We start from the raw sequence: 22,682 nt of genomic DNA, 5'->3' as shown, positions 1-22,682 counted from the left end.
AGTACGGTGTAGACTCGTGTGATGTTAGAGAATAAAGTTTAGATGGAAGCATATTATATTTTTTTACGACGTAGAATTGTAATGTATTACTTACTGTTAGTAACTCAGCTTATTGTAGAGTATATTTAGTATACTGATGATACTATGTAGTTTTTGCTTTAGTTGTTTACGTGGTGGTTTTAGTTACTGCAGCTACATACTATTAACACTCCTTCCCTTTATTAATGCTACCCCTATCCCCTCCCTTTGATGCTGCTAATCTTGCATAATGCACGGGCATAAGTAGTACTAATCACATACCTGCATTTCCCATATCCCCTCCCTTTGATGCTGCTAATCCTGTGTAATGCACGGGCATAAGTAGTAGTAATCACATACCTGCATTTCCCATATCCCTGTTGTATGTGTTGGGTTATGAAATTTTGATAAAAATAATAAAAATTAATAATTTTCCGAAAAATGCGCAAATCGCATTAATTATGATAGTGGGTGTATTAACATGCATAAATTATGATAATGCGTGTAATTATATGCATAAATTATGATAATCACGGAGATAATCGTAGTAATTTATGCGGAGGCTTGCGATTATGTTAATGTGTGCAGTTATGATAATTTGCTTAGTTTCGTTTATCCAGGGTTATATCAATCAGGATAACACGATTATCATCGATTAAACATTTGCTGATTATCTTAGTGTGTTTATTATTTTTAGGTCTCCAGGTTCAGATCTCATCACAGGATACAGCTATCAAGAATAAGACAGTTTTGCATGGACTTGGAAAGAAGCACTCGAACAGTTGGTGTTAAGCAATTTTAATTCTAAACAAGCACATGACACTCTAGTATGCGAAAGCGAGTATACGTCAATAAATTCCTGGGCAATCTTATGCAATTAACGAAATTGAATGACTAAAAATACTTCTTCATTGGCGAAATTATGCAGTTAACGAAAATGAATGACTAAAACATTTCTTATTCATGTAACTCGACGGCAGCAACTGCTTTGCACGATCAGTTGATATTGAACGCACCACCTCGAAATGGCAACCCTTTTTGAAACGCAAAGACAGTTTTTCTTTTAAAGTCTTATTCGTGTGCGTGCTGTGTGTGCGTTGTCCCCTTGTAATATTAATTAATTCTTAGAGTCGGGAGTTGTGTCGTTAGCTTGTGTGGTGTGGGAGGATACGAACAGCGGCCAGAAGTTTTCTCTGGGTTGGGCGTGGCCGCCGCTCTGCTCCTGCTGCTCCCTCGCTCGGCGTGTCGCTCGGCTTTTGCTCTCTCTCTCTCTCTCCACTGCTCGATGACGAGTTGGCACGATGCTGTCCTTGAAGATGCTCCGTCGCTCGTGTCGCTCGGTGTCGCTCGGTGTCGCTCGGTGGCGCACGGTGGCGCCCGGTGGCGCACGGTGGCGCACGGTGGCGCACGGTGGCGCAAGGTGGCGCACGGTGGCGCACGGTGGCGCACGGTGGCGCAAGGTGGCGCACGGTGGCGCAAGGTGGCGCACGGTGACGCAAGGTGGCGCACGGTGGCGCACGGTGGCGCACGGTGGCGCACGGTGGCGCACGGTGGCGCACGGTGGCGCACGGTGGCGCAAGGTGGCGCACGGTGGCGCACGGTGGCGCACGGTGGCGCAAGGTGGCGCACGGTGGCGCAAGGTGGCGCACGGTGGCGCACGGTGGCGCACGCTTGGCGATCTCCACCTTTCCTGCGGGTTGTTCGCTGGTCGTCACTCTGACGAGTAGCGATGCTTCGTTCGTGGCAGGGTGGACGTTGGCGTCTTTGTTGGCTTCACTCGCAGCTCTGCGACTCAGGGTAGCGATTCTTCTCAGGTGGTGCAGACCTCGGCTTGTAGCGGCCAGCTTCCTCTGCAAACCTCGTCATTCTGGATGACGAAAAGCTTCTTCGTTGGCGGCGACGAGAAGAGATGGAGCCGAAGCCCTGGAGATCTGTGGTGGGGGCCAGAGCCCCTGACGATCTGTGGTGGGGGCCAGAGCCCCTGACGATCTGAGTTGAATGGATTTTTCCCCGGCTTATATTCTGAAAATCCACTCAATCTTCCCGAGTTGTTTGAAGGCCGTCATATATCTTTCTGTGGATTGAACACATCTGCGTTCGTGTGTTTCGTGTGTCGTGTGCGTGTTTATTAGTAAAGACCTAGCTGTGTAACCATTCTGGGAGGAGGGGTGGGGAATGTTATTTTGCTTGCGTGTGCAAATCTTGCTGTTTGTGCTCAAAACGTGATCATCCTCCTCTCTCTTTTGCGAGAGAAAAACAAACTAAAACAGAGCGAGAATAAGCAGACATCACCGCGTCCCCTCCTCGCGACCTTCCTAACCCTCCAAGTATTCATGGGCCATCTGTTTGTGCTGCGGGGAGACAAAGACGGCCGTGCTTAACTCAAACACGCGAGCATCCACTCCTCTCTCCGCGTCTCTTGCGAGAGAAAACAACCAATGTCAGCACAAACCCCCCCCCCTTTGTGACCTTTTTGCTCCCTCCTTGCTTGTCAGACCCCGCTGGAAGACAAAGGTGGCTGAGGAGATGTTTGCAATACATTTATGTGGTCCTGTGTGTTACATTTATTCTTGAATTATTTTTTATGAGTTCCTTCGGTCTTAGTATCGTGGTTATCATTCGTCTATGTTTAATGAATATTCGTAATGCTCCTCGTCACATTATTATTTTGGGGCTTCGCCCAGTTTAGTTCTCCAGAGATTGGTGTTTTATTCTGAGTAAATTTTTTTATGTCCTGAGGTTAAGTGCACATGCACTTAAGCTTTCTGGAATTCGTACTCTTTAGTTTTTCGGAAGGTCGTGTAGATAGGAAACATATACTTCTAAATAATATGTATGCGGTGAATATAAGGGAATTACTAATAATAAAATTATTGTTTGTTGGTTAATTATCTATGTTAAGTTTCTACTTTTCGGTAAGGAAAACGTTAAGAAAACGCGAAGTTTCAACCATTATTTACTCTGCACCTTATCTGTACATCTCCAGATGTCTTGGGAGGTTTAGTCCATACATCTTTTTGTCCATCTGGATGTCTATGACCTCTTCGTGACCAAATTCCTATCATTTCAACCGCCCTCCATGTCTCATGGACTCCCGGTGTGCCCGTGAGGAGAAGTGAGCCGTCCTCATAATAAAAAAAAAGATATATATAGATATAATAAAAACAAAATTTTTTTTTCTTAATTATTCTTAATATTAATAACGGAAAACAGGGCATAGATACAACAATCCGCCCTTTTAAAAATTATCAGTGGTTGATTCGGCCACTGGTGAATTTTTAAACAAAGTAAATGCCCTGTTTTTTTTTTGTTATGAATCCATCAGCCGCCCTCACTCTCGGCGGTTATTCTTACAACGCGCGCGTACGTATTACAATCTTAACCTGGTTACATATGAAATAAGCAAAGAAAATAAACAACACGTTAAACATCGATATTGCGTTACATCGGTTCTCGTCCATCATAACTACGGCGAATATTCATTATTGTTTTTGTTAAATCCTGGGAAACGCTCGGCAGCGGTTTCGGACGCACTTCTCACGACGCGCGTGTACGTATTACAATCTTAACCTGGTTACATCTGAAATAAGCAAAGAAAATAAACAACACGTTAAACCTTGATATTGCGTTACATCGGTTCTCATACATCATAACTCCGACGAATATTCATTTTTGTTTTTGCTTAACATGGTTACATTTGAATTAAGCAAAGAAAATAACAACACGTCAGACATCGATATTGCGTTACATCGGTTCTCATACATCATAACTCTGACGAATATTCATGTTTGTTTTTGTTAAATCCTGGGAAACGCTAGGTAGCGGTTTCGAACGCATTTATGCGTTACCTTCCTCATGTTGCCTGGTTTACCACTTATCACTTTGATAATTCGATCACGGTTTTCGGGTTCGTTTTTGTAGTTTCCTCTCTCACTCTCTCGCGTCGTGGGAGTGTGTGGTGAAAAATTGTGCTGCACATAACCAGAATTCGCGCACACGACCCACTTTGACACTTGGTTCGAGGCATTCGCTCTCTCTGCGATTACATGCACATTTGCCGAGTCAGTGTGTCGATTTAATTCTGTCCCTCGTAATGTTGCCCTCTTTGTTTTTACGAGTGTGTTGGATTTCAACACCATTCCCGATACGTCATGGACATTCGTCTCCATTTTAGCACTCCGATCCACGTAATTTTTGGTTTCCCTTGGATATTTTCTATTCAAAGGCTCATGCCTGCGCTCCTCAGGGCGTGTCCCTGCTGTCTGTTTTTGTACTGTCCGATCACGCTTCAATGCAACCCTGTCCTTGTATTCGATCCGCGCGTCATTTACGGAAGCATTGTCCACGTTTTTGCCCGCCCTGTCACTTGCAGCCTGCCTGTATTTCCCATTGAGCTCCGGGTTTAACACCTCGGCGGGTGGGGCGCGTGTTGGCCGCTCGCTCGCGCTCACTGTGGGTTGTTTATCATGTATTTGGACCGCATTCTGTGTTATTCCTCTATTCCCTCCTGGTATAGCCGGTGGAGGAATTGGTCGGAATTGGATCGATTGTGTTTGACCTCCCATCCTGCGATTCTCCTGAATGTTCGCATCCATACCTCCGCGGTCTGTGTAACACCTTCCCGCTAGGTGGTTATCTTGCCATCTCTGTGCGTAATTTGAACCTTGCGTGTGTCGTGGGTTGATGGGGTGTTGATATGGTTCTGCTCTGAACCTCTCCCTCCTACGATTCTCGTACACCCTTGGCCCAGTGTTTTTCCCATTTGGGTGCCAAAATTTTCCTGGATTGTTACTTCGCCATCCCTGTGGGTAATCTTGACCTTGCGCATGTCGGGGCATGGGGTATTGATATGATTCTGCCCTTGGCCTCCACATTCTGTGATTCTCCTGAATGTTCGGCTTTGTGCCGCTCTCATTCTCGTGCCAACCTCTCTCTGGTTTATTTTGCCATGTGTGCGTGCGTTTTTGCTCCGTCCTGCATTGTGGGACTGCTCGGTGATTTTTATTCCTCTCTGAGAGGCTGGGTTCTTTATCCCTCTCCCTGTGTTCTGGATCCGAATTATGATTCTTAGCTCTGTATAACCATGCCATGTACGCCTTGCTCTCTATGCGGCGTAAGGATGCGGTTTCTGGATTCAAAACCATTCTCACCCTTTCTGTAATCTCTGGGCTCAAGGATTCAAAAAACATAATTTTGAACATTTTATCTCCTTCGTGGTATTGATTCACATCGCCTGCGTAATACGCTCTTTTAAATTGTACGAGGTAGTCACGTGGATCTTGGTCCATGCCCTGGGTCATCGATTTTACAGCATAAAACCCTTCAGTGAGTGTCGAATATTCTCCAAACTTCCGAATCACTGTCAGGCTCAGTTGTTTAAAATCATTCCTAACCTTGTGTGGTAGTGACTTTACCCATGGGATAGAATCTTTATGTAAGCTTCGTTTCAACAAACTCGCTTTTTCATCCCGTCTCATCAGCCCTCTAATCATTGCCTCCTCTTCCACTGTCGCGATATGTGTATGTATATCCATGGACTTATTGTGGGGGTCAAAATCGGGAATTCTGACTAGAGCCTTGTCCATCAACTTAAGGGTTTTACTGGTGAATAGGTATTCCGAAAGTTGATTGCCGACAGCGTCATCATCAAACAAGTTATCATCAGGCAATCTGTCACTTTGGTCTGTGCTGTGTCGCTTGTGTTTAAGTGACGTGCATTTTCTGTGTGCGCGCCCAGTGCTGTGTCGCTCGTGTTGCCATTTCCCTTCAGTTTTAGCCTCTGCCCTTAGTGTACCATGTCCTGGCGATTTTACTTTAACTTTTGTGCGATCAATCCCTGGACTCTGTCCACGTACCCAAGAGAGTGATTTAATGTTACTTCCATATTTATTCTGTGGATCAACGTCTGTGAGTTTCGCTGGTGTCGCGAGCCCAGATTTCTCCTCCCTTACGATGGTGTGAGGACATTTTTCCTCGTTTATTAGAGACGATTTCTCTCCTGTTTCCTTTCCGAATTTTTCCTCATTCCACAATCCCTGTCTGTATGCCTGTGTGAGAAGGTATGAGTCCTGTCCTGCCTTCTCTGCAGTTTTTGCATCGTGTTCGCCTTCGTTACATTTTATCCAGTCAATTAGTTTCCCCCGAGGTGTGTTCGTGTTATCGATACAGCTCCCTTCCCATATGTCTCTCTGACTGTACTGCTTTATAACAGATTGGTCGGTACGTTTTAATACGAGCTCGCAGTATCCCGTAACCCATTCAAAAATTATTCTTAATCCTAGCATCTTAGGTATGGCAAGAGTTACTTTGACATTTCCTTTTTAGAGTGCATATAAAACATTTATCTCACAGAGGGTAGTCAGTTTGAATCGAGCTATTCTGTACTTTTCCGATTCAGAGTGCGTACCTCTAACACCATTTATCACAGGATGCAATCGGTTTGATACGGTATTATCTTAATTCCACTGTTTTTTTTTCCAACCTGCTATTCTGGGTTTTAACCTCAGAGGGCGTTTTTTTTGTTTTACGCCCGTTTTCAATCACCCTGAAATGTTCGATCACGATATTCTGTTTAACACGTAGTGACTCATTCCTTCATCCATGCAAAACACTGTCTGTGAGAGATCCCGGACGACGCCACCCCATTATGTTGTATGTGTTGGGTTATGAAATTTTGATAAAAATAATAAAAATTAATAATTTTCCGAAAAATGCGCAAATCGCATTAATTATGATAGTGGGTGTATTAACATGCATAAATTATGATAATGCGTGTAATTATATGCATAAATTATGATAATCACGGAGATAATCGTAGTAATTTATGCGGAGGCTTTCGATTATGTTAATGTGTGCAGTTATGATAATTTGCTTAGTTTCGTTTATCCAGGGTTATATCAATCAGGATAACACGATTATCATCGATTAAACATTTGCTGATTATCTTAGTGTGTTTATTATTTTTAGGTCTCCAGGTTCAGATCTCATCACAGGATACAGCTATCAAGAATAAGACAGTTTTGCATGGACTTGGAAAGAAGCACTCGAACAGTTGGTGTTAAGCAATTTTAATTCTAAACAAGCACATGACACTCTAGTATGCGAAAGCGAGTATACGTCAATAAATTCCTGGGCAATCTTATGCAATTAACGAAATTGAATGACTAAAAATACTTCTTCATTGGCGAAATTATGCAGTTAACGAAAATGAATGACTAAAACATTTCTTATTCATGTAACTCGACGGCAGCAACTGCTTTGCACGATCAGTTGATATTGAACGCACCACCTCGAAATGGCAACCCTTTTTGAAACGCAAAGACACTTTTTCTTTTAAAGTCTTATTCGTGTGCGTGCTGTGTGTGCGTTGTCCCCTTGTAATATTAATTAATTCTTAGAGTCGGGAGTTGTGTCGTTAGCTTGTGTGGTGTGGGAGGATACGAACAGCGGCCAGCTTCCTCTGGGTGGGGCGTGGCCGCATCGAGTCGTGCTGCTCCCTCGCTCGGCGTGTCGCTCGGCTTTTGCTCTCTCTCTCTCTCTCCACTGCTCGATGACGAGTTGGCACGATGCTGTCCTTGAAGATGCTCGGTCGCTCGTGTCGCTCGGTGTCGCTCGGTGTCGCTCGGTGGCGCACGGTGGCGCCCGGTGGCGCACGGTGGCGCACGGTGGCGCACGGTGGCGCAAGGTGGTGCACGGTGGCGCAAGGTGGCGCACGGTGGCGCAAGGTGGCGCACGGTGGCGCACGGTGGCGCAAGGTGGCGCACGGTGGCGCACGGTGGCGCAAGGTGGCGCAAGGTGGCGCACGGTGGCGATCTCCACCTTTCCTGCGGGTTGTTCGCTGGTCGTCACTCTGACGAGTAGCGATGCTTCGTTCGTGGCAGGGTGGACGTTGGCGTCTTTGTTGGCTTCACTCGCAGCTCTGCGACTCAGGGTAGCGATTCTTCTCAGGTGGTGCAGACCTCGGCTTGTAGCGGCCAGCATCCTCTGCAAACCTCGTCATTCTGGATGACGAAAAGCTTCTTCGTTGGCGGCGACGAGAAGAGATGGAGCCGAAGCCCTGGAGATCTGTGGTGGGGGCCAGAGCCCCTGACGATCTCTGGTGGGCCTTAGCCCGGAGACGAGATGGGCTCAGAGCCCTGGCGATCTGAGTTGAATGGATTTTTCCCCGGCTTATATTCTGAAAATCCACTCAATCTTCCCGAGTTGTTTGAAGGCCGTCATATATCTTTCTGTGGGTTGAACACATCTGCGTTCGTGTGTTTCGTGTGTCGTGTGCGTGTTTATTAGTAAAGACCTAGCTGTGTAACCATTCTGGGAGGAGGGGTGGGGAATGTTATTTTGCTTGCGTGTGCAAATCTTGCTGTTTGTGCTCAAAACGTGATCATCCTCCTCTCTCTTTTGCGAGAGAAAAACAAACTAAAACAGAGCGAGAATAAGCAGACATCACCGCGTCCCCTCCTCGCGACCTTCCTAACCCTCCAAGTATTCATGGGCCATCTGTTTGTGCTGCGGGGAGACAAAGACGGCCGTGCTTAACTCAAACACGCGAGCATCCACTCCTCTCTCCGCGTCTCTTGCGAGAGAAAACAACCAATGTCAGCACAAACCCCCCCCCCCCTTTGTGACCTTTTTGCTCCCTCCTTGCTTGTCAGACCCCGCTGGAAGACAAAGGTGGCTGAGGAGATGTTTGCAATACATTTATGTGGTCCTGTGTGTTACATTTATTCTTGAATTATTTTTTATGAGTTCCTTCGGTCTTAGTATCGTGGTTATCATTCGTCTATGTTTAATGAATATTCGTAATGCTCCTCGTCACATTATTATTTTGGGGCTTCGCCCAGTTTAGTTCTCCAGAGATTGGTGTTTTATTCTGAGTAAATTTTTTATGTCCTGAGGTTAAGTGCACATGCACTTAAGCTTTCTGGAATTCGTACTCTTTAGTTTTTCGGAAGGTCGTGTAGATAGGAAACATATACTTCTAAATAATATGTATGCGGTGAATATAAGGGAATTACTAATAATAAAATTATTGTTTGTTGGTTAATTATCTATGTTAAGTTTCTACTTTTCGGTGAGGAAAACGTTAAGAAAACGCGAAGTTTCAACCGTTATTTACTCTGCACCTTATCTGTACATCTCCAGATGTCTTGGGAGGTTTAGTCCATACATCTTTTTGTCCGTCTGGATGTCTATGACCTCTTCGTGACCGAATTCCTATCATTTCAACCGCCCTCCATGTCTCATGGACTCCCGGTGTGCCCGTGAGGAGAAGTGAGCCGTCCTCATTATTAAAAAATATATATATATATAGATATAATAAAAACAAAAAGAAATTTTTTCTTAATTATTCTTAATATTAATAACGGAAAACAGGGCATAGATACAACACCCCTCCCTTTGATGCTGATAATCCTGCATAATGCACGGGCATAAGTAGTACTAATCACATACCTGCATTTCCCATATCCCCTCCCTTTGATGCTGCTAATCCTGCGTAATGCACGGGCATAAGTAGTACTAATCACATACCTGCATTTACCATAAATATTCTAAATTCCTCTTGATATGCAAATTCCTTTGTCAAGGCACTCTTCCCCCTCCAACCCAGCTTAAATATACGCTGCCAAGCCTGGTGGTGTTCATTCAGACGCTGTCTTTCTGACAGACCTGTTCTTCACCTGGGGACGGCTGCTTGCGTTGTGGCCGAAACGTCGTGAGAATAATTTATGATTTTTATTATTTTATTATTTCCATTCTACGTGACTTTACCGAAAGAACCAAGAAGATTTATCCCTGCAGTCACGAAAGCTTTAAATCGAGACCTTGTCCGTGTTGCACCGATGGCGTCGACCGAGACTACTGTCCAACCACGCAATGATTGGGTGAAGGCAGCGACGACAACAGCAACGACGAGACGAGTCCACTCCCAAAACCGGCAGCCCGGAGCTCTCGTTCTCCACTGCTTATATTCCACTCAGTGCGGCTTGGCTCGGTCCTAGCCACGCCTCCCTTCTCGAACCCACCAGAGGGTTCCAGTGGCTTCCCCACGAGGTCTACCATGACCCTTGCCCCAGTTCCTCCGCCCTGCCGGCACACCCGTGTATATGCCCAACAGCGTGTGTGCTAAGTGTCCACCTGCAGTTGCAGCTGCTGTACAACAGTCAGCGCTATGTCACTATACATGCAACACTCAAAACAAAAAGTGGCGGAGACTCGGCTGACACTCATAACTTGCTAAACTTTCAGTGGAAACCCGAACTCTCGCTGTCCCACGAGCTTCTCATTTGCGGCCTGCCTTCTGGCTGAATTCGCTTTTGGCGCTTCCCACGCCTCCATCAATCGCTTAAACGTAACCTGCATGGGTGTGGGCATGCTGGCCTTCCTTTTGCTTGAGGCCATACCCAATTGAGCTTCCACAGGGGGTTCGTTCTCTCTCCCGTACATAAAATAAAATGGGGAGAATCCCGTCGAGGCATGTGGAGCTATCCTGTATGCGACCAGGACTCCAGAGATGCGTAAATCCCAGTCTGACTGCGTGTCGTTGACCACCTGGCACAGCATTGATGTTAGGGTCCTGTGCAGGCGTTCTACCATCCCGTCTTTCTGAGGATGGTAGGGCGATGTCCTAATTTTCTTTGTGCCCCGGGAGTTGTACACCTCCCGTAATAAATTAGATGAAAAATTTCGCCCCTGATCTGTGAGAAGTTGTCCAGGAGCTCCCTTTATCCATCACATAACCATGCAAAAATGCATCTGAAATGGATGCGGCTAACTGGTCCGGTAGAGGCCATGCCATTAGCCACTGGGAAAAATATTCCACTCCGACCAAGATACATTTATTTCCCCTCTGGGTGACCTGAAATGGCCCCAGAATGTCAAGCGCGACTAGCTCGTTAACACGAGACACCGTGATGGATTGTAACGCAGGCTAAGACTTCCTCGACGGTGATTTGCGGTGTGCACAGTCAGTACAACCTTTGACGAGGTGGTACACATCAAAGGTTTGTACACGAAGCCATCCAGATATACAAACACAGACATAACTTCAACCGTGATGATGGGTACAAACTGAGTAATCATTGCAAAGATGTTATTAACCATGTAAACAAGATTTAACTACACATATTTGTACCATCTTATTTGACAGATACTATTCTACTTTACCGAGTGTTGACATCCCCAGCGTTTAACAGTACTGCTTTCTTTTATGCTTGTTATCAGCTAACACCCACCACAACCCTGGGTCGATGTGCACCATTGTTCTCTTTTAGCCCCCCCCCCCACTGTGCCATTCCCTGGCTACCACATTCAGATAAGCCCCCCCCCCCTTCCCCTTAACTTGTATTTAAGAGCTTGTCTCTTGGATTTTTCCTCACTTGATACAGTAAATTTAGCTGTGACGGTCCCACCTGATGACAGAAACTTGTGTTGCCTCCGAAACGTCGTGATTTATTATTTTATTTCTATTATTATTTCAATTTTTATTTATTTAAATGTTTACCTACGTGACTTTACCGAAGAAACCTAAGAGTATGAATCCTTGCAGTCACGAAAGCTTCAAATCTAGAATTAAAGTGGTACACATCATCCGTCATACTTAGCCAATAGAAATCCCGCTTCAATGTTAACAACGTTTTGCGGACTCGGAGGTGCATTCGTTTTTCGTGCACCACCCATATGACTTTTCCCCGTAGGGCAGTGGGCACCACCATACAATAGCGCTGCAGCTCCTCATCCGACCACATTAAAAGTCCTTCATTAAGAACTATAAGGGACACGCCCGCTGGGACAGTTTTGCTGCCTCTAGTCCCAACGCGGTGCCACAAATTTAATCATAAGACGTCCTCTGTCTGCAGCCGTCCCCGCTCAGCATGTGTGAGGCCCAACGTACCGCCCCTATGTGCAGCCACCCTGACTGGTGCTGTGTCGCCTAACCCCGCCACCACCTGTGGTGATCCAGCCACAGATGGCTTACACCTGCCAGCACCCTTTGAACATGCACACAGCTCGCTCGGTGGCAGGCAGGACAGCGCATCTGCGGTGCAGTGCCTCAAACCCTTCCTGTAGGTTACTGTAAAGGAATCCTCCTGCAGTATTTCCAGCCAGTGAGAAAGCTGGCCGGATGGCTGGTAAACATTCAAGGAGTATTGGAGGGCCACGTGGTCTGTGGGGACAACAAAGTCACTCCCATAAAGATATGGCCTATACAGTTGGATAAAATGAACCATGGCCAACAGTTCTCTGCGTGTCACACAGTAGCGCTGTTCCGCGGGGGATAACATGTGGCTACCATTCGCAATAACTCTTTCCACGCCATGCACGACCTGGGACAGCACAGCTCCTATACCCATGTCGCTGGCATCCGTGTCCAGGATGAACTGTAGAGAGAAATCTGGGTATCTGAGAGGAGGTGCATTAGCGAGGACGTCCAGCAATGCGACAAATGCAGCCTCCTCCCCTCACCGGCCTTTAGTGGTCAGCGCATGGAGTGGCTTGGCGATCGTGGCAACCCTCGGGACAAACCGGTAATAGTACGACGCGAACCCGACAAAGCTGCACACCTCACCCACTGACTTTAGGGTTGGCCATTTGCGCACGCACGCCATTTTGTCAAGGTCTGTGGCTATCCCGGATGCACAAACAACATGGCCCAAATACAGCACAAATGTTTGCAAGAGGAGGCACTTTTGCGGTTTGAATTTAAGATTGGCTGCCCGCACTCTGACAAACGCTGACCATAACCGCAGCAAGTGCTCTTTGAAGGTGAGTCTGAACATAATAACATCGTCCAGATAAATGAGTCACGAATCTCATTTCAGACCTGCAAAGACCAATTCCATCACCTGTTGAAACGTGGCTGGAGCTGAATACAGCCCCATAGGAAGACAGTTAAATTGGAAGAAAAAACCATTAGGACGTCCAGAACGCAGTTTTAGGTTTGGATTCCTCGTCCAGGGGCAGCTGCCAGAACCCTGAGAAATCGAGGGTCGAGAAGAACTGGACACCAGACAGTGCATCCAGGGAGTGGATACAGTGAGGGGAAAAAAGTATTTGATCCCCTGCTGATTTTGTAGGTTTACCCACTGACAAAGAAATGATCAGTCTATAATTTTATTGGTAGGTTTATTTGAACAGTGAGAGACAGAATAACAACAACAGAAAACGCATGTTAAAAATGTTAGAAATTGATTTGCATTTTAATGAGGGAAATAAGTATTTGACCCTTCTGCAAAATATGACTTAGTACTTAGTGGCAAACCCTTTTTGGCAATCACAGAGGTCAGACATTTCTTGTAGTTGGCCACCAGGTTTGCACACATCTCAGGAGGGATTTTGTCTCACGTTTGGCAACTCAAACCTTCAGCTCCCTCCACAGATTTTCTATGGGATGAAGGTCTGGATACTGGCTAGGCCACTCCAGGACCTTGATGTGCTTCTTCTTGAGCCACTCCTTTGTTGCCTTGGCCGTGTGTTTTGGGTCATTGTCATGCTAGAATACCCATCTACGACCCATTTTCAATGCCCTGGCTGAGGGAAGGAGGTTCTCACCCAAGATTTGATGGTACATGGCCCCGTCCATCGTCCATTTGATGCGCTGAAGTTTTCCTGTCCCCTTAGCAGAAAAACACCCTCAAAGCATAATGTTTCCACCTCCATGTTTGACGATGGGGATGGTGTTCTTGGGGTCATAGGCAGCATTCCTCCTCCTCCAAACACGGCGAGTTGAGTTGATGCCAAAGAGCTCCATTTTGGGCTCATCTGACCACAACACTTTCACCCAGTTATCCTCTGAATCATTCAGATGTTCATTGGCAAACTTCAGACGGGCATGTATATGTGCTTTCTTGAGCAGGGGGACCTTGCGGGCGCTGCAGGATTTCAGTCCTTCACGGCGTAGTGTGTTACCAACTGTTTTCTTGGTGACTGGTCCCAGCTGCCTTGAGATCATTGACAAGATCCTCCCGTGTAGTTCTGGGCTGATTCCTCACCGTTCTCATGATCATTGCAACTCCACGAGGTGAGATCTTGCATGGAGCCCCAGGCCGAGGGAGATTGACAGTTTTTTTTTGTGTTTCTTCCATTTGCGAATAATCGCACCAACTGTTGTCACCTTCTCATCAAGCTGCTTGGCGATGGTCTTGTAGCCCATTCCAGCCTTGTGTAGATCTACAATCTTGTCCCTGACATCCTTGGAGAGCTCTTTGGTCTTGGCCATGGTGGAAAGTTTGGAATCTGATTGATCGATTGCTTCTGTGAACAGGTGTCTTTTATACAGGTAACAAGCTGAGATTAGGAGCACTCCCTTTAAGAGTGTGCTCCTAATCTCAGCTCGTTACCTGTATAAAAGACACCTGGGAGCCAGAAATCTTTCTGATTGAGAGGGGGTCAAATACTTATTTCCCTCATTAAAATGCAAATCAATTTATAACATTTTTGACATGCGTTTTTCTGGATTGTGTTTTTGTTATTCTGTCTCACTGTTCAAATAAACCTACCATTAAAATTATAGACTGATAATTTCTTTATCAGTAGGCAAACGTACAAAATCAGCAGGGGATCAAATACTTTTTTCCCTTACTGTATGCGTCTACCATGGAAATGTTATTCAATTTCCGAACATCTATGCAAAAGTGCAGGCTCCCGTCCCGCTTTTTAACCAATATAATGGGAGCCCCCCACGGACTGGTAGAGGGAGAGATAATGTCCACGGCCAACATCTCGTCAATTGCCTGCCGGACTTGTCCTTCTTGGGGCTCATCCTATGCGAATACTGTCTTATCGAGGCTGCGTCCCCTGTGTCAATGCAGTGCTGTAGTAATGAAGTGCAGCCAATGTTAAATTTTTCCTGACTAAAAACATCCGCAAACACCCGCAATAGAGCACACAACTCTTCCCGTTGTTCTTGGGTCAAATTTGAATTTTTGGAGCACAATTTGTGAATTCATGTCTCGTCCGACTCGCATCCCCCTTCCACCGTGCCAATGACCTCCGCTGCAGCTATGTCGGTCTCCTCACAACGTGCAACAGTTGCATGGGCCAAGACTGTGCCGGCTTGGGCCACAGCTGCCCCCAGTCCAACATTTAGCACCTGTAAAAAGGGCCTTTACTCTACTTTGACGATAGTCTGAGGGCCCACCTTCATCAAGCGACAGCCAGATAACGTGGCCAGTCAAAATTAAGTGGCCAAAAAAATGTGGCCAAGAAAAAATGTGACCCATCAAGATTACGTGGCCAGTGAAAACAAAGTAGCCAATTAAGAAATAAGTGGCCACTAAAAAACTGGCCTATTAAAATGTAAAGTGGCCAGTCAAGAAAATCTGATCGGGAAAAAATATATAAAGTGGCCTGTCACGTGGCCTGTTAAAATATGCACGTTCACTGCTGAATATGTTTCTGATGCGCTGATGGTGATAATGGATCCCAACATGGAGGATGGCCGACCTGGACGACAGCATCTACAATTGTCTGTGAGACAAGGTATATTATCGGTCTCACGTGACTTTACCGAAAGAACCAAAGAGTATGGATTCCTGCAGTCCCGAAAACTTCAAATCAAGATTGAACATACATACTCAGGTGAGCATAACATGACCTGCCAATAGTACCCCCAGTGGTAGAAATCCATCACTCCCATGGTTGGGACTGGGACGCTCACTAGCAACGTGAGTGGCTCACTGGAGGAATCCGATGAGCTATAAAGCTCTGTGTCCAGTAAAGTGTGAGGCTGCCAGGTCGGCCAGCTCGACTCAGAAGGTAGCGCCCCCCATCCCCCCCCCCCCGCCCGTGCTTGTGCCACCGCAGCGTCACCTAATCAAGTTTAATCTTGTTGGTGTGATGTTGACGACAACAGTGGTGGTGGTGGTGGTGGTATTGTCGCCAACACATCCACCCCACACACGGATATTCCCTAACCTTGGGCAACATTGTGCAACTGCGGGACTGCGACAGAATGACGAATCATCCAAATATTAGCCAAGCAATAAAATTGTAGGCAGTTTACATGATGATATCACAGGATGTAGGTAGGTTCAGATAAAAACAGATGAGACATTACCGAAAGAACCAAAGAGTATGGATTCCTGCAGTCACGAAAGCTTCAAACCAAGATTAAAAACAGACATTTTAAAATGGAAGTCGGATGGACTTTGAACATAATCAATATAATACAGGTTTCGCAAGACCATACATGGGCAGAGACACCTATTTCCTTCCATATGTGGCTTATCGATGCTTTTGTTGGCTGTCCGATTTTATTGTAATGCATCGCACAGCATTAGAGTGAAGTGCTTCAGTTGGTGGCTACGATAGATGATGCATGTAGTCCAGCACTGTGGAGGCAGCAGCTAGGATTGGTGAACACCAATAGGGAGATATTAACTACCTCACCTGGTATGCAGGAGGTCATGGGTTCGATCCCGACCCCGATGCTTGCTATATATTTGGAGTTTTCATGTCTCTCCCCTTGGTTGCGTGGATTTTTCTCCGGGGTTTCCCTCCACATTTAGAATCAGAGTATTTTGGCTGCAATCAATTTCCACATGATACGCCACTAAGTTGAGCTATCATGTGTGGCCAGGTCGCTTCTTAAAAATATCGATATAGCTCACTTGGGCTAAACTAGTAAAATACGTGTGTAGAGGGTTTTATGGAAGGAAGGAGACAAATCTTCGGAGGCAACACTTTATTCCAATAAACGCTACAGTACAGCCACAGTTTTTCTCAAGGGCAACGACCCTTTATGACTACCGCCTGGGGAGTCACTGCCTCCGGGCTAGTGTCCCCTATCACGGGGCTACAGGCCCTGGGTCCTCCGGCTACGAGTGCCCTCGGGGAGCCTGCACTGACCCAACCCAACCAAGGTACGGGTCCCGACCACTGACCCACTCGGAACCGGCCCTTACAAGGACGTCGGGCCGGGGGTTCCCAGGGTCTCACCACTGGCCCACAGAGTCCCGGCCCTTACAAGGGCAGCGGGGCTAAGGGTCCCAGGTACTAGCTAGCTTCTGTCTTGGACTGGCCCCGGACCCTTCCAGAGGTCCGGCTTTTATACATCGCCCCGGTGTCTCAGCCCCTGGCCCTGCCTACCTTCCAGAAAGTTCAAGGGGGAGGGTTTTGGTGGATCCCAGGACGGACACCCCGCAGCCCCCTCCTGCTTTGGGGCTGGGAATATGGGCGACTGCACCTGCTGGACCGTGTCTGCCCCTGCAGATAAGTGTACACAGCCCATTTACAGCGCTACACGTGTTTAGTTTCGTTTGTTGTCCTTACCCCGCACCTCCAATTAGCACGGTTGGCTATGTACGGTGCGAAAGAAGTTCAACATAAATCGGGTTAGGATGCCTTCTAATCGGGAGAGTAGGTTTCCAAGAAAAACAACACTGGTTGAAGACCAAGTTCAGTAAAGAGCCATGAGGTTCCCCCATTATAATGCAAATTTTAGGATCCAAACTAACCTCCAATCAATGAGGAGGAAAGGTAGGATCCCAGGAGAATCAATTAAATGGGTGGACGAGTTCAGGGAGGGGCAATATGAGAAGCGCTCGTTAACAAACAACTGAAGAAGCTGGCCAATACATCGAGAGAGAAAGAAAGAGGAGAGAGACCACAGGTGGTCTCTGTTGGCGCCCTCTTAGAGCCGGCGACAGTCCGCAGAGAGAGAGAGCACGCAAGCGATAAGCGAGCAAGACTGCTGGAAGTGGCCATCCACAGCTCGCAGATGCCTCGTAGAGTGGTGGTTTGCGATGGGGGGGGCGAAATTGCCAAGGAGCCTTGGGTACAAATGGCGGAGTAGGCGTGAACACAATGGGTTCATAGCAATCGCGAGTTTACCAGATTTAAAAGGCGACACTGATATTGCAGTGTTTAGGTGAATTTAGGATGAGGTCGTGCCGGCCCGACTTGTTCTACAACTGCGTTGTCAATGTGGATAGTTTATAGTGTATTGTTTGCTATTCTTCCTCACGTGGGTTTGGTAAATATGTTTTTAATTCATATAGTGAGAAAAGCCGTATAGAGATTGTGGGCCCTGGATTATAATCACCATGCAGAATGCACGCTTAGTCAGTTAACTACAAAGAACTGATGTGCAGATCCAATCTGAAAAGGAGGATGCAACGCCTACACTAAGCCTGGTGATTACGAGTTAAACGCAAGCCGCGAGTCCAGCTAATGATTAACACTCCGCGATTATAAATTTCCATCGGCAAGGTTGGACCTTGGCCAATGTGGCTTAGGGCCAGATAAATGAATACTGTATACAATTATATATTGCATCGTCAATGCAAATGAATGACGATGACCATCTATGGAATTCTACCTATGACTGGTAGCTAAACACCTCCTTGGCCACCCATAAGCTTAATGGGTTGCCACGGTGGCGTCATGTTAACTACCTTGCCCGGTATAGAGGAGGTTGTGGGTTTGATCCCAACCCTGAGGTCTGCTGTATATTTGGAGTTAGTTTGTCTTTCTCTCCCCGTGGTTGTGTGGATTTTTCCCCGTCCTCCGATTGTTCACTCTATATTTAGAATCAACATCACTCGTTTAGAGTATTTTGGTTGCTTTAAATTTCCACAGGATAAGCCATTTCGTTGAGCTTGTTGCATATATTGTGATAAAAATGAAGTCTATGAAATATGATGCAATACAAAAAATTGGTCTTGTAAAATATGTTAATATATGTGTAGTGGTTTAACACGTGCCAAGGGGGGAAATTGCACACACGTTCGTGTGGGGTACAGTGGGGGTATATCGGGACACGCGGCTGTTACCAGGGGCCAAAGGGTGAGTCGGAGACGGGCCGCTGGGTAATTAGGGATGCGGGGCTGTGATTGGCTGGTTGTTGTTGTGTGTGGAATGGCGCCTCCAAGTCTGGGAAAGGAGACAGGTGGCAGCGGGGGCTGGGGGCGAGGGGCGTCGGGGGGAAGCCAACTAATTAATTGGGAATTAATAAGGGCGGGAATAAATAGAAGGGAGTTTTGGAGTTGTGGGGGCCTTGGAGCGGATGCAGAGGGTCGGAGCTGAAGACAAGGAGTAACAGAAGAAGTTTAGAGTAGCAGTGGAGCAACAAGAAGTCTAGAGTAGCAGTGGAATAACAGAAGAAGTATAGAGTAGCAGTGGAGTAACAGAAGAAGTATAGAGTAGTAGTGGAGTAACAGAAGAAGTATAGAGTAGCAGTGGAGTGAAGGAAGAAGTATTATGTAGCGGCTAGAGTGAGGCGGAGAAGCCGCGAGAGAGAGCAGCTGGAGTGAGACGGAGAAGCCAAGAGAGCGGCTGGAGTGAGGCAGAGAGACCGCGAGAGAGCGGCGAGAGTGAGGCAGAGAGACCGCGAGAGAGCGGCGAGAGTGAGGCGGTGAGACCGCGAGAGAGCGGCGAGAGTGAGATGGTGAGACTGCGAGAGAGCGGCGAGAGTGAGGCAGAGAGACCGCGAGAAAGCGGCGAGAGTGAGACGGTGAGACCACGAAAGAGCGGCGAGAGTAAGACGGTGAGACCGCGAGAGAGCGGCTGGAGTGAGGCAAAGAGACCGTGAGAGAGCGGCGAGAGTGAGGCAGAGAGACCACGAGAGAGCGGCGAGAGTGAGATGGAGAGACCGAAAGAGAGCGGCGAGAGTGAGACGGTGAGACTGCGAGAGAGCGGCGAGAGTGAGGCGGTGAGACCGCGAGAGAGCGGCGAGAGTGAGACGGTGAGACCGCGAGAGAGCGGCGAGAGTGAGGCAGAGAGACCGAAAGAGAGCAGCGAGAGTGAGACGGTGAGACTGCGAGAGAGCGGCGAGAGTGAGGCGGTGAGACCGCGAGAGAGTGGCGAGGATGAGACGGTGAGACCGCGATAGAGCGGCGAGAGTGAGGGTGTGGGGGGGGCCAGAATGTTCTAAGGCCGACTGGGCGCTTCGACCGGGTAAGTGGCCGGAGTTGGCCCATAAAGTTGTTGCCGCAGCTGCAGGATCCTCTGTCATTATTGGATCCATCGAGGGCGTCGCTTTTTGAATGCTGGCCGACACAGGGGCATCTGCAACCATCATTTCGGAATGGCGTTTTGAGGGAACCACGTCCTGACCGGCCGCCAAAATGGTGGCCACACACACAAAAGGCGTGCGGACACCAGCGGCGGCGTCCTCTCCCTGCAGCTCCGGCACTCTCTCTCTCGACAGCGGCGAAGCAACGGCGTGATGTTCGTCCCGCCACCCCGTCTGCAGCGCCACCTCTCTCCTCCACTGGGACTGCAGTCCCCGGGGCTGTCTGGAGGATGATTTTCCCACCGTCCCCATCATATGAAGGCGTCCAGGTGAGTCATTGTCTTCGTGCGCACATTGTACTATACTAGGATAACACCGAGCAATTAATTTCCGCAACTTCTGACACCAAATGTAGTGGGTTCAATTCAGGCGCACACTGGAACCTTGGGAGGCAACACTATTTATTATTAACACAATGGGTAACTATTAGCATAGGTTGGTGACCACCGACATATCCTCGCTAACACTGATGCTCTGATACGACTAGCGTGGCCAAGCCAGGAGGGCTACTGGTTGGCCACGCTGACTTGAGGCTTGACTCTTCTTCTTCACGAGGCGTCTTCACGAGGCATCTTCATCCCGGACCCGAGCAGCCCCGCACCAGGTGCGGAGCCCGCTCATATCTGCTTCGGCATGCCCGGGCCATGTCCAGGCCACGCCCACCTTCTCGAATCCTCGAGAAGGCTCAGCCCCTGGCCACGTGACCCCCAAGGTCCCCCTGGGGACCCCGGTCCTCCACCTTTATCCGGTCACATGTCCGGCCGGGTTCAGACAGAGTGCCATGGACTAACACAACCCCCGTGGCTCCCCGACCCGGTCCGTGACATCATTCCAATATACCCCACGTAGTGACGTCATGTGTGTACAGGCTCACACAGTAGTGACTGCTACGAGTCACTACATGCAGACTCTGGTATCTGGTGACAGGGATCCCTTCATCCAGATCTTGAATGCCGGGTTGTGAATGACCATCATACCGCAAGGAACCGTGCTGGTTCACGCGACGCCAGCACTTCGGTCACTCAGACCTCGATGAACGATGGTTGAACTCACCTTGCTCGGCAGCTGGCAACCTGTCTGATTCCCAGTGGGCTAAATTGCGTGCGCTATTATAGGAATTTTCTGATGTTTTTAGTAAAACAAAATTTGACATTGGATGTACTCAATTGCTGAACCATCATATCGACACGGGTGATGCCACTCCCATCCAGCAGAACCTATTCCGCTTGAGCCCAGCTGAAAAAGAGCGTATCAGGTTGGCCATCAATGACATGTTAGTTATGGACATCATTTCCCCATCCACCAGCCCTTGGGGGGTTCCAATTGTTCTCGTTAAAAAGCATGATGGCAGCTTAAGGTTTTGTGTCGACTTCCATAAGCTCAATCAAATTTTGGTGGCCGACGTGTATGCACTTCCTCGTATGGACAAGTCTCTGGATGCTTTAGCAGGGACACGTTACTTTTCGACACTGGACCTTTTGTCCGGCTTTTGACAGTTGCCCCTCGACGAGGCATCAATACCAAAGACTGCTTTCCGTACACCGCAGGGCCTTTTTAATTTAACCGGCTGCCCATGGGTCTCCACTTGGCCCCATCGACATTCCAGCGGTTGATGAAACTGGTTCTTGCTGGGCTCCAGTGGGACTCATGCCTGATATATTTAGATGACGTTATTTTCTTCGAGGAACACTTGAAACGCTTGAGGGCCGTTTTTGTTAAAATGCAAGCAGCAAACCTTAAATTCAAACCACGAAAATGCCACCTCCTACGGGAATCGGTGCGTTACCTTAGGCACATTGTCAGCCAGTCGGGTATTGCCACTGACCTGGAGAAGACAAATTGTGTTACCACGTGGCCAACCCCCACATCAGTGGGGGAAGTGCGGCGTTTTATCGGATTCGCGTCTTACTATCGACGCTTTGTGGAGGGTTTTGCATCCATTGCCAAGCCCTTTCATGCACTGACGGCCAAAGGGATGAAGTTCCATTGGGGAAAAGAGGAGGCCGCATTTAACTCGCTGCTGCGACCCCTTGATGAATGCCCCTCCACTATGTTACCCCAACTTTTCCGTGCCATTCATTCTCGACATGGATGCCAGCAACACCGGCATTATCGGGGTGTTATCACAGGTCATCAACGGGGTCGAATGCGTGATTGCATATGGCAGCAGGGTGTTGTCTCCGGCGGAGCAACGCTACTTCGTTACTCGCCGTGAGCTGTTGTCCATCGTCTTCTTTAACCAACAGTACCGGCCTTATCTGTATGGCAGGCATTTCCCCATGCGCTCGAACCACACGGCACTGCAATAGGTGTTACGAGTTGACCAGCCATCCGGTGATCTCTTGGAGGTCCTCCAGGACTATGCATTTACTGGTTACTTACCATAAGGGCACTGAACACTCTAATGCCGATGCCTTGTCGCCTCTGCCAACAGGCGGAAAATCTGCATGTTTGCTTGGCTTGGGGCACTGCAGGCAGCCGGTTGATAGCTTGCCCCCGCCCCTTGCTGCAGCAGCCGAGGTGGTTCCCTCAGGGGTGAGTCCCTCAGGGGAACCTGACGAGACGGTCGCATGGGATGTGGTGCTCGGTGCTTGGCCTGAACCTCGATGATTGGGGATGCCTCCAAATGGAGGATGTTTCCTTTCTTAAGTTA

Source organism: Lethenteron reissneri, chromosome 61 (assembly GCF_015708825.2).
Source record: "Lethenteron reissneri isolate LAM-NWPU_2019-01 chromosome 61, ASM1570882v1, whole genome shotgun sequence".
NCBI lineage: Eukaryota > Metazoa > Chordata > Hyperoartia > Petromyzontiformes > Petromyzontidae > Lethenteron > Lethenteron reissneri.
Note: the sequence above shows the minus strand (reverse complement) of the source record.